We start from the raw sequence: 12,855 nt of genomic DNA on the forward strand, positions 1-12,855 counted from the left end.
CGCCCAGGGTCTTATTTTTCCACGGAGCTTCCAGAAGACCGAAGAGGATACGAAGTGGGGCCACGAGGCACCCTAACCATAGGGCGGCGCGGCCAGCATGGGGCCCGCGCCGGCCTATGGTGTGGGCCCCTCAAGCGCTCCCCGACTCTGCCCTTCCGCCTACTTAAACTCTCCGTCGCGAAAACCCTATTACCGAGAGCCACGATACGGAAAAAGTTCCAGAGACGTCGCCGCCGCCAATCCCATCTCGGGGGATTCAGGAGATCGCCTCCGGCACCCTGCCGGAGAGGGGAATCATCACCGGAGGGCTCTACATCACCATGCCCGCCTCCGGATTGATGCGTGAGTAGTTCATCCTTGGACTATGGGTCCATAGCAGTAGCTAGATGGTTGTCTTCTCCTCATTGTGCTATCATGTTAGATCTTGTGAGCTGCCTATCATGATCAAGATCATCTATTTGTAATGCTACATGTTGTGTTTGTTGGGATCCGATGAATATCGAATACTATGTCAAGTTGATTATCAATCTATCATATATGTGTTGTTTATGTTCTTGCATGCTCTCCATTGCTAGTAGAGGCTCTGGCCAAGTTGATACTTGTGACTCCAAGAGGGAGTATTTATGCTCGATAGTGGGTTCATGCCTCCATTGAATCTGGGACAGTGACAGAAAGTTCTAAGGTTGTGGATGTGTTGTTGCCACTAGGGATAAAACATCAATGCTTTGTCTAAGGATATTTGTGTTGATTACATTACGCACCATACTTAATGCAATTGTCTGTTGTTTGCAACTTAATACTAGAAGGGGTGCGGATGCTAACCCGAAGGTGGACTTTTTAGGCATAGATGCATGCTGGATAGCGGTCTATGTACTTTGTCGTAATGCTCTGATTAAATCTCATAGTAGTCATCATGATATGTATGTGCATTGTTATGCCCTCTCTATTTGTCAATTGCCCAACTGTAATTTGTTCACCCAACATGCTATTTATCTTATGGGAGAGACACCACTAGTGAACTATGGACCCCGGTCCATTCTTTTACATCTGAAATACAATCTACTGCAAACTCTGTTCTCTGTTGTTCTTTGCAAGCAAACATCATTCTCCACACCATACGTTTAATCCTTTGTTTACAGCAAGCCGGTGAGATTTGCAACCTCACTGTTAAGTTGGGGCAAAGTATTTTGATTGTGTTGTGCAGGTTCCACGTTGGCGCCGGAATCCCTGGTGTTGCGCCGCACTACACTCCTTCATCAACAACCTTCACGTGGCCTTCGTCTCCTACTGGTTCGATAACCTTGGTTTCTTACTGAGGGAAAACTTGCTGCTGTACGCATCACACCTTCTTCTTGGGGTTCCCAACGGACGTGTGCTTCACGCGTTATCAGGGGGTGATTTCAATATTATACGCACCAGGGAGGAAAAGAATAATGCTAATTTCAAAGCGCGTTGGCCCTTTGTTTTTAATGCAATTATTGAGCATTTGAATTTAAGAGAAATTTCTCTAACAGGGAGACAATATACGTGGGCAAGTAGATGAGAAGAGCCTACATATGAGAAGCTAGATAGAGTACTAGCATCAATATCGTGGGAACAGAAATTTCCATTGGTCACAGTAAGAGCCTTAACTAGAGCTGATTTCGATCATACTCCAATACTTATCGATTCAGGGGTGAAAGCACACCTGGGTAACCAAGCAAAATTCTCATTTGAGCTACATTGGTTGCGACAAGAGGTTTTTTTTTGATATGATAGTAAAGGAGTGGAATTCAGTTATAGGTGGAGCTTGCCCAATGGAGATTTGGTTAAATAAATTAAGACACTTAAGAAGATTCCTCAAGGGGTGGGCAAAAAATTAAAGTGGCAAGTATAAAAAAGAAAAAGAGAGACTTTTAAATATTATTGAGAGGCTGGACTTGAAAGCGGAAACAACTTTGCTGAATACAAATGAAAGGGAGGAATTCAAACAGGCCAACAATATTTTGAATAAATTAAGAAGAGAAGAGGAATCTAAATGGGCCCAAAGGGCGAAAGTTAAACGTATTCAAGAAGGAGGGAATAATACAAGATATTTCCACCTAATAGCAAATGGCAAACACCAAAAAAAGATATTTTTTCAACTAGAACAGCAAGAGGGAACTATTGTTGGGGAAGATAATTTGAAGGTGTATATTACTGAATTCTACAAGAAACTGTTTGGTGCACCGACACCAACCAATATTTCTCTTGTTCTAGAGGATTTTCAGGATATTACACAGATTTCACCATTGGAGAATGAGATCTTGACAGCACCTTTTACTGAAAAGGAGGTGTTCGAGGCAATTTCTCAAATGGAGCTGAACAAAGCTCCTGGACCAGATGGTTTTCCAGCTGAGTTTTATCAAAAAAATTGGGAAGAAATTAAAAAGGAATTGATGGCCTTGTTTTCTCAGTTTAGTAATGGGGATTTGCCCCTTTACAAACTGAATTTTGGTGTCATTACTTTACTACCAAAGAAGGAGAATGTTGTTCAAATTCAACCAAAAAAGACCTATATGTTTGCTAAATATTTGTTTCAATTTTTTTACTAAAGTGGGCACAAATCGTATCTCGGGGATTGCCCCAAGAGTCATTAAACCAACCCAATCTGCTTTTATGCCAGGTAGAAACATTTTGAAAGGGGTAGTTATACTCCATGAAACAATTCATGAGCTCCATACTAAAAAGATCGATGGAGTATTATTTAAAATCGACTTTGAAAAAGCTTACGATAAGGTTAAATGGCCTTTTTTGCAACAAACTTTGAGGATGAAGGGCTTTGCTCCAGAATTGGGAAGATTAGTGCAACAGTTTGTCCAGGGGGTAGTGTTGGTGTAAAGGTGAATGATGATATTGGTCATTATTTTCAGACAAAGAAAGGTCTAAGGCAAGGGGACCCTTTATCCCCAATGCTTTTTAATATTGTAGTGGATATGCTTGCCATCTTAATTGAAAGAGCAAAAGAGGATGGTCAAGTTGGGGGGTTAATTCCGCATTTAGTTGAGGGAGGACTCTCTATATTACAATATGCTGATGACACTATCCTTTTCCTGGAACATGATCTTGATAAAGCGGTTAATATGAAACTAATTTTATGCCTCTTTGAAGAGTTATCGGGGCTTAAGATTAATTTTCATAAAAGCGAGATTTTCTGTTTTGGAAAAGCAAAGGAGGAATAGGCTCAGTATAGGCATATCTTTGGATGTGATGCTGGACAACTCCCCTTTAGATACTTAGGTATTCCAATCCATTACAAAAACACTCAAGAACTCGGATTGGTATCCGGTAGAAACACGGTTTGAGAGTAAATTAGGATGCTGGAAAGGGAAATTACTATCCTATGGTGATAGGTTAGTTCTTATTAATTCAGTGTTAACTAGCTTAGCGATGTTTATGTTGTCTTTCCTACGAATACCTGTTGGGGTAAGGAAACGTTTGGACTTCTATAGATCCAGATTCTTTGGCAGTCCAACGAAAACAAAAAAAAAATACCGCCTTACAAAATGGAATATTGTGTGCCGACCCAAAGACCAAGGGGTTTAGGTATTGAGGTACTCGAAATCAAGAACGGATGCTTATTGAGCAAATGGCTCTTTAAACTTCTTAACGAGGACGAGGTGTGGCAAGAATTGCTACATAAGAAATACCTAGCGCACAAGACGTTATCAGAGGTAGAAGCCAAGCCTACTGATTCTCCTTTTTGGAGAGGATTGATGGAGGTAAAAAATAAGTTTTTTTCAAGGAGTTCTTTCAAAGTGGGTAATGGTATGACCCCTGGTTGGAAACTACTCCTTTGACTCAACAATATCCTTCTTTGTATAACATTGTCCATCATAAAAATGTCACTGTTGCACAAGTGCTTGCTCAACCACCGTTGAATATTACATTTCGAAGAGTGTTGAATGGTAGTAAATGGAATTCATGGTTACAACTATGTCGGAAGCTCATGATGGTTACTTTGAATGACGAGGATGATTGTTTTATTTGGAATTTGACTTCTAACAAGGTGTTTACTTCAAGTCAATGTACGAAGATCTCATGTGTGACCATACACCTTTCTTGCGAAAGTATTTATGGAAGGTTAAAATACCACTTAAGATTAAGATTTTCATGTGGTTCATGAGTAATAAGTTTTGTTAGCTAAAGATAATCTAGCTAAACGTCATTGGAATGGGTGTACAAAATGTGTTTTCTGTGGGGAGCAGGAGATCATTCAACATCTTTTTATTGAATGTTCGTTAGCTAAACTCTTATGGCGTACAGTTAATTTCACTTATGATCTTCCACCTCCCACCAATATTACCAATATGTATGGTAATTGGTTAAATACTTTTATCCGGATTGGGGTTTCTGCTTTATGTTGGTCTATTTGGAGGGTCGGAAATGATATAATTTTTAACAAAAAAATCTCTTTTCATTTCTTGCAGGTTATTCACATGGTCTCTCATTGGGTCCAGCTATGGGCTCTACTGTCCCCGGAGGGATTGCGGGATACCATGGCTTCTGGATGCACACGGCTCCTGATGGTCGCTCAGAATATCTTGTGCCAGGCTGGTTGGCGGCATACTAGAAGACTATGTTGAGTTGTAGTTGTAGTATGTCCTTTTTTCGATGGTTGATTCTTGTATAAATTGTCGGTCATGCGTGAGTTGTAAACAATAGTCTTTTTGAACATTTCTCTTAATAAATGGCCATGTGCCACTACAAGAAAAGTTCTGATAGACAACGTCCCAAAATCGTCCGCTAAGGGGTATTTTTCGTCGCCTATGGGCCTAACCCGACTATATGGGTTCTGTTGTCGAAACTGCGTCAGGCAAAGTCCTACGACGATTTTTTCGGTCCGTCACGCTTGGGCGCCCTTCCGCCACGGAAAATCGGACCGTTGCAGAAGTGTTTCCGGGAGCCCGTTGACTGCTGACGTCATGCAAACTGACACGTGTACGACGTTAATCGGCGATTAACGGCGTTAACCGACTGAAACCCCGTGGTAGATGGTAGGCCCACACGAGGCCTGCCACGTCTTAAGCGGGCCGGCCCATTAAGTTTGCGGGCCGGGCCAGCTGACTTTGTTTGACCGGTCAACTATATAGCTGGGCTGGTCCATTAATTACGTGGGCCGGGCCTAACCTCTAAGGTTGACTGGTCAAAACTTTAATGGGCCGACCCACTAAGCATGTGGGCCGGGCCGAATGCACTAGTTTGACCGGTCAACAGGCAAAAGGGCCGGCCCACAAGACATGTGGGACCCACTTTCCTGTTATCGGGCCGGCCCATTTAACTATTGGGGTCCACCTTAAAACAAGCGGGCCGGCCCAAGAAGTTAGTGGGCCGGCCCAATTAGCATGTGGGTCCCACTTTCCTACTATCGGGCCAGCCCATTTAGTACGTGGGGTCCACAATTGATCAAATGGGCCGGCCCAACAAGCCAGTGGGCCGGGCCAAAAACACAGGTGGGTCCCACTTCCCTGTTAACGGGCTAGCCCATTTAGTATGTGGGTCCACCATATAGCAAGTGGGCCGGCCCAACAATATAGTGGGCCGGGCAAAAAACACAGGTGGGTCCCACTTTCCTGTTAAAGGGCCGGCCCATTTAGTATGTGGGGTCCACCATATAGCAAGTGGGCCGGGCCAACACGATAGTGGGCCGGGCCAAAACCACAGGTGGGTCCCACTTTCCTGTTAAAGGGCCGGCCCATTTAGTATGTGGGGTTCACCATATAGCAAGTGGGCTGGCCCAACAAGATAGTGGGCCGGCCCAAAAACACAGGTGGGTCCCACTTTCCTGTTAAAGGGCCGGCCCATTTAGTATGTGGGGTCCACCATAACGTAATTGGGCTGGCCCAACAAGATAGTGGGCCGGCCCAATAAATAGGTAGGGCCCACTATCGTGTTAACGGGCCGACCCAATAAGTAAGTGGGCCGACCCAAAATGAAAGTGGGTCCCACACTACTGTAAGTGGGCCGGCACAATCTGTTGTAGGGCCCTGGTTGTTTGACTAGTCAACTTGCATTAAATTTCATGAGCCTAAAATCTGGTATCAATGAGACACACAATTACATACACAAATAAAATAACTAGGAAAATTACAAGGCAATTAATGTGCCCAAATAAAAAAAATTACATAGAATCATTGAGGACTTCTATTAGCATCATCAATAACACGTTGACATTTGGCAATCGCCTTGATTGAATCGTGTGTACTCTTGGTCAACATATCAGCTACAGATCTTAAAGCAGCAATACCAACTGTTTGATGAAAGGAATGGTCTAGGTTGACGGCTATGAGAGGATGCATCAGAAGAAAGATCAGAACTTTTTGTGGGCCTCTCTTCTGATGAAGATTGCTTCATCACAACTGCATTCTGATAATAATGCAAAAAGAGTTAAATGATGAACTATGCAAACATGTATTAAGCATTGTCGATATGAGATAGTCACAAGTACTAAGCACAGACTTACATTATATCGTTGCATAGGCTCACCCTGGAACCTTTTTTGCGCTCTATCTTCTACTAAGGACTTCTTCATTACAACTGCATTCTAGTAATATTGCAAACATAGTTACAACAGTGAACTATTCAAACATTTATTATGCAATGTAGATATAAGATAATAACAAGTTCCATAAATAAGACAATGTATGGAACTTGTACTAAGCACAGACTTACATCATAATGTTGCATAGGGTCGCTTTGGCGACTATCTTCTAATGATGACTGCTTCATTAAAACTGCATTCTGGTAATATTGCAAACATAGTTACAACAATTAACTATTCAAACATGTATTACGCAATGTAGAGATCAGATAACAGCATGTAGCAGAAATAAGCACAAGATAATATAAGATGCATGTACTAAGCACATCTTGCTCATTGCAGTCCTTCTCTTGCGTGCACTAGTCGTGGTCGACATGCCTGTCATTTTAGGTTCAACCATCAAGTGAAATGCTAATCCTCCTGCTCCATTGTCTTTAATCTGTGTTTAGATATCACATTTAAGACCAAGTCAGCTGGTTTCAAATAACAAAAAACTTGAGCTGCCAAATGAATAAGCCAATATTTACCAGATATCAGATTAAAACCAACTAGATGTTGCTTTTCATGAGATACGAATTTCAGACATTCAGATTTAGAGTTGGGTAATGCCAAGGTTGTCCACATAAAGTAAACTGGCATTAAGAATGACCAAATGTCAGGTTCAAATCACCTTCGCAGTTGCTCCAAGACAAGCATATCAAATAGGTAGAAACATAGTAAAGCATGAATGGCATTGCTATGGCTGGGTTCCAAGTGTTAATCTCTTGCATAAGGAACAATGCATATAGGTTATAGATAATAACGGAAGTAAACTGCCAAAATTACCAACCAAGAACTCAGATTCCAACCTTCCCTAGCGTCCCCGCTGTTAATGTTGGATGTTCTAATAAGTGGTTCGCATGATCAATCCCTAGGAAAAGTAACATTGACAAGTTAGTCTACGATAATACAAAGACCAGACATGCACGCAGCAATAACTATACAAGCTGTGTGACAGGAGCATTCATGGAAAAAAATAGCTATAAGCTAAAGACGAGGTATAAGAGCAAGCAGATTGGAAATGCACATAGCATGATTATAAAAGCAGTGTGAGAATAGCAGGCACGAGAAAACAGCTAGCGGCTAGCGGTGAGCTAATGACGTGGTATAAGAACAACCAGATTGGAAATGCCCATAGCATGACTATAAAAGGAATAGCATGCAGTACAAAAATAGTTGGCAGCAAATGAATGGGTATAAGGCTATAAATATGTGGATGCACACAGGTGTCAGTAGAATGAACAAGATGGTAGCGACCGGATAATGCTTTTGTACTGTACAATAATTAAACGAACTTCATGCGAAGTAACACATCAAGAAAGTTAATGGCATATGAGATCTGCAAATAACTACACAAAACATGGCTAAAGAAACACCGCGATCTAACGGGCCAGCGTACTAACCAAGCTGCAGCGGGGTGGACGGGGGCGGAAACTTGCATTCCAGTGGCGGCGAACGCGGGAGATGATGAGTGGACCCTGTTTCAGTAGAAGCGGGCGTTAGTGAAGCAGATATGGTTGGTTGGCAAGGGATTTGGTGAAGTTGATACAGCCGCTGCGCCGAGGTAGTCGGTGGAATAGATCGGCTTCTGTGGAGGGGGGCCGCGGTGAAGTAGACCGGGTTCCGTTGGAGAGGATCCGGTGCGTCGACAGGAAAGGCGTTGATTGCTAGGCTGTGGATGAGGTCGGCGGTGAAGCAGATCCATCGGTGGCGAGGTCGGCGGTTAAGCAGATCCGTCGGTGGCGAGGTCGGCGGTGAAGCAGATCCGTCGGTGGCGAGGTCGGCGGTGAAGCAGATCCATCGGTGGCGAGGGCGGCGGGGGAGCGGATCAGGTGGGTGGACAGCCAACACGATAAGGCTACGCTGTGGAGGAGTATGCCGGCGGCGAAGCAGATCTAGTACTGTAGAGAGTCAGAGCTTTGGCATGTGAGAGTATTTTTGAGCTAATGGGGCGAATGGTTGGTGGGTGGGTGTGGGCCTGTGGGGAGGGTTCGGGATCTAGGCAAGATATTTCATTGTTACCGAATGAGCCCTCCATGGTCGGTGGGTTGTAGCTTCCGGACCAGGGTTAAAAGGGTAAAACTGGTCACGGGATTTTCGAATGGATGCGGCGGGATGATTTGGCGCGCGGCCGAAATTTTCAGTTTCAAGCTACGAGCAGAACGATAGAAATAATGTTCTTCCCCAGGGAGCTCTCATTTCTTCCTCTTCTCTTTCTCTCTCGAGTCTCTCCCACTCCCCCGGCTCCTCTCCCCCTTCTCTCCGGCGGCCTCGCCGGCCGGAGACGAGGCCGACTTCTCTCTGTATATCGTACACCCTCCGAACTAAATTAATTGATTCAACTTTCCTTAGACGTGTATGTATCTAGAGTAAAAACATGTGTGGATACATCCATATTTAGATAAGCAAAGTTGAGTCAGCTAATTTGGATCCGAGGGAGTTAGTGTTGTTGTAAGCTTAGATCCAGTGTTTCCCATGAGCAGAATGGCGCAATGGAGTCGGGGATCTCGTCGTCGGCTTCAGATCTGGCCTATGGTGAATCTGGCGGATCAGATCTGGCGGATCTTGCCGGCCAAACCCCGATCTGGTGCCGTCAAGGCGATGGCGCTAACGGTGAGGCTTGCTTTGGTCAGTGCTTCAGATCTGGCCAATGGGGAAGTCAAGCTGCTAACGTTCACAAGCTCGGGGCATACGACGGCGTCATCCGTCTTGCCCGTGAACATCTTGGCCTTTCAGCGGCCCTTCTCAGAGCCAATATGCCGTTGCTGAGGCCATTCTTCTCCTTCGTCCTGGCGACTACCGGCGACACCGTCCCAAGTGGTGCGTCCCGGCGACGGAGTTGCTGGAAAGGATGCGGAGCTGAGATCTGATGTGCGGTCCAGAAGGACTCGATTGATTTTCTTCTATATGTTTTGGGGTCCTTTTTGTAAAGTTGCAGGTCCTATTAGTTATTGTCTAGTTCTTTTGGACCTCTATGTAATTTTTTGGACTAGTTTCCATTTGCACCGATAAACTTGAATTTTGACAAGTTCACGGGAAAAAAATTCCTTTGCACATATGGCCTATCATGTATGAACATTCTTGAGATTTAAACTATATGTAATGGCCAGCACTTGCGCAAGGGGCTCGTCTAGTGCGCACTAGTTTCCATTAGCACCGATAAATTTGAATCTTGACAAGTTCTTGGAAGAAAAAATTGATTCACATATAGCCTATCATGTATGAACATTATTGGGATTCAAACTGTACATAGATGGCCAACACGTGTGCAAGGGGGTCCTCTAATGTGCACTAGTTTCCATTTGCACTGATAAATTTGAATCTTTACAAGTTCTCGGAAAAAAATTGCTTCACACATATGCCCTATCATGTATGAACATTATTGGGATTCATATTATATATAGATGGCCAACACTTGTGCAAGGGGGTCCTCTAATTCTTGGGGATTTCAATCTCTCTCTCTCTCGATCTATCGTTGGTGGCCAGAACAAAACACATATGCATGCACTTTATGCGCAAAGGCGCGGGTGCATCTAATAATTCATGTGTGTGCGTATATTTGAACATATTCTTGGGGATTTCAATCTCTATCTCTCGATCTATATATCGTTGGTGGCCAAGAAACACACTTATATATATACGCATGCACTTTATGCGCAAAGGCGCGGGTGCCTCTAATAATGTGTGTGTGCACTCGATCGATGATCCCTAAACCTTAAACCCTAAAACCCTAATCCCTAATCCCTAATTATACCCTAAACGTACACCCTAAACACCCTAAACACTAAACCCTAAACCCTGGACCCTAAACCCTAAACACTACACCCTAAACCCTAAACCCTAAACCCTAACCCTAACCCTAGACCCTAAACCCTAAACACTAAACCCCAAACCCCAAACCCTAAACCGTAGACCCTAAACCCTAATTAACCCTAACCCTAACCCTAACCTTAAAACCCTAGCTAGATAACCCTAAACCCTAAACCATAATTAAACCCTACATATATATATAGGCGAACGACACTTCATTGCGCATCAAGCAGGCGACCAACTAATTAGCGCTGATAAATTAATTAACTTGAATTTTGACAAGTTCTCTCAAATGAAAACATATTTGATTAAGTTGCCTCAGAATATATATACAATTAGTGTGCATGCGCGCATGTCATACCTTGCACATATCATTCGTGCATATATTTCAATATATATCTGAACATATTCTTGGGGATATATATATTTCAATCTCTCTCTCGATCTATATATCGTTGGTGGCCAAAAAACACATTTATATACGCATGCACTTTATGCGCAAAGGCGCAGGTGCCTCTAATAATGTGTGTGTGCACTCGATCGATGATCCCTAAACCTTAAACCCAAAAACCCTAATCCCTAATCCCTAATTATACCCTAAACGTACACCCTAAACACTAAACCCTAAACCCTAAACCCTAGACCCTAAACCCTAAACACTACACCCTAAACCCTAAACACTAAACACTAAACCCTAAACCCTAAACCTAGACCCTAAACCCTAAACACTAAACCCCAAACCCTAAACCCTAAACCCTAGACCCTAAACCCTAATTAACCCTAACCCTAACCCTAAAACCCTAGCTAGATAACCCTAAATCCTAAACCCTAATTAAACCCTACATATATATAGGCCAACGACACTTCATTGCGCATCAAGCAGGCGACCAACTAATTAGCGCTGATAAATTAATTAACTTGAATTTTGACAAGTTCTCTCGAATGAAAACACATTTGATTAAGTTGCCTCATAATATATATACAATTAGTGTGCATGCGCGCATGTCATACCTTGCACATATCATTCGTGCATATATTTCAATATATATCTGAACATATTCTTGGGGATATATATATATTTCAATCTCTCTCTCGATCTATATATCGTTGGTGACCAAAAATCACACTTATATACGCATGCACTTTATGCGCAAAGGCGCGGGTGCCTCTAATAATGTGTGTGTGCACTCGATCGATGATCCCTAAACCTTAAACCCTAAAACCCTAATCCATAATCCCTAATTATACCCTAAACGTACACCCTAAACACTAAACCCTAAACCCTAAACCCTAAACACTACACCCTAAACCCTAAACACTAAACCCTAAACCCTAACCCTAGACCCTAAACCCTAAACACTAAACCCCAAACCCCAAACCCCAAACCCTAAACCCTAGACCCTAAACCCTAATTAACCCTAACCCTAACCCTAAAATCCTAGCTAGATAACCCTAAACCCTAAACCCTAATTAAACCCTATATATATAGGCCAATGACACTTCATTGCGCATCAAGCAGGCGACCAACTAATTAGCGCTGATAAATTAATTAACTTGAATTTTGACAAGTTCTCTCGAATGAAAACACATTTGATTAAGTTGCCTCATAATATATATACAATTAGTGTGCATGCGCGCATGTCATACCTTGCACATATCATTCGTGCATATATTTCAATATATATCTGAACATATTCTTGGGGATATATATATATTTCAATCTCTCTCTCGATTTATATATCGTTGGTGGCCAAAAAACACACTAGCTAGCTTATATACGCATGCACTTTATGCGCAAAGGCGCGGGTGCCTCTAATAATATGTGTGTGCACTCGATCGATGATCCCTAAACCTTAAACCCTAAAACCCTAATCCATAATCGCTAATTATACCCTAAACGTACACCCTAAACACCCTAAACACTAAACCCTAAACCCTAGACCCTAAACCCTAAACACTACGACACCCTAAACCATAAACCCTAAACACTAAACCCTAAACCCTAACCCTAAACCCTAAACACTAAACCCCAAACCCTAAACCCTAGACCCTAAACCCTAATTAACCCTAACCCTAAAACCCTAGCTAGATAACCCTAAACCCTAAACCCTAATAAAACCCTACATATATATATAGGCCAACGACACTTCATTGCGCATCAAGCAGGCGACCAACTAATTAGCGCTGATAAATTAATTAACTTGAATTTTGACAAGTTCTCTCGAATGAAAACACATTCGATTAAGTTGCCTCAGAATATATATACAATTAGTGTGCATGCGCGCATGTCATACCTTGCACATATCATTCGTGCATATATTTCAATATATATCTGAACATATTCTTGGGGATATATATATATTTCAATCTCTCTCTCGATCTATATATCGTTGGTGGCCAAAAAACACACTTATATACGCATGCACTTTATGCGCAAAGGCGCGGGT

The sequence above is a fragment of the Lolium perenne genome, chromosome 5 (genome assembly GCF_019359855.2).
Source record: "Lolium perenne isolate Kyuss_39 chromosome 5, Kyuss_2.0, whole genome shotgun sequence".
Taxonomy (NCBI): domain Eukaryota; kingdom Viridiplantae; phylum Streptophyta; class Magnoliopsida; order Poales; family Poaceae; genus Lolium; species Lolium perenne.